This window comes from Octopus bimaculoides, chromosome 21 (assembly GCF_001194135.2).
Source record: "Octopus bimaculoides isolate UCB-OBI-ISO-001 chromosome 21, ASM119413v2, whole genome shotgun sequence".
Taxonomy (NCBI): Eukaryota; Metazoa; Mollusca; class Cephalopoda; order Octopoda; family Octopodidae; genus Octopus; species Octopus bimaculoides.
This window is the reverse complement of record NC_069001.1, coordinates 6859312-6860219: the sequence shown is the minus strand read 5'-3', so window position 1 is coordinate 6860219 and position 908 is coordinate 6859312.

Here is a 908-nt window from a genome sequence, read left to right as displayed (position 1 = left end):
ATATATATATATATAATTAACATAATATGGTAAAAATTCGCGATATTAATTAATATCAATTTAATACCAGGAAACTAGCACATTAAAAGAATCAGAAGGTTCTTGAAAAAAATTTTTCGAGATCCTAAGAAGATTATAGCACTTGTGTATATAAGATTGACCAGTAACCGGTCTGTCAATATGCTAGAAGAAGCTCACTTAAAAAATTCTCAAATATGTATGTATGTATGTATATATATATACACACACAAACATACATATTGACATGAGTATATATATTTTACATTAGGGATTTGTATATATGATTATGTACATACACATATATATAGTACATACGTACGAATATGTATATGCATGTATAGATGTGTGTGTGTGTGTGTGTGTGTTGCGGTAGTGAGAGAAGAAAGGAAGGACGGAAGAAAGGCAGGAAGGAAAGTGAAATGAAAAAAATGAAGAGAGTGAAAGAGAGGGTGAGGTGGGAGGAAAGGAGCCGAGTGGTGAAAGAAAGAAGTTTCTTCTGAGAGACCACCTGAGAGCGTCTTTGTTAAACATGTTATACGTCAGTCAATTATGCAAAATAACAATTGACTACAACAACAACAACAACAACAACAGCCACAGCAGCAGCAGTAGTAGCAGTAGCAGCAGCAGCAGCAAAGGCAGCAGGCTCCACTCACCTTCCACTTACTAGTGAGGCGTTGAAGCTTCGAGTATGGCTTTACAAAATGGTTGCTTTGTATTGTTAAACATCTTGTTAACATTGTTGTTGTTATTCTGACCTCTGCACCCTGTTTTCTTTTTCTTTTCTTCTTTCTTCTTACAACACTTCAGCTTTTAGTCCCCCCCTCCAGCCTCCCCCTCCTCCCATCATCCCAACCACATCTACCAGTCTCTCTCTCTCTCTCTCT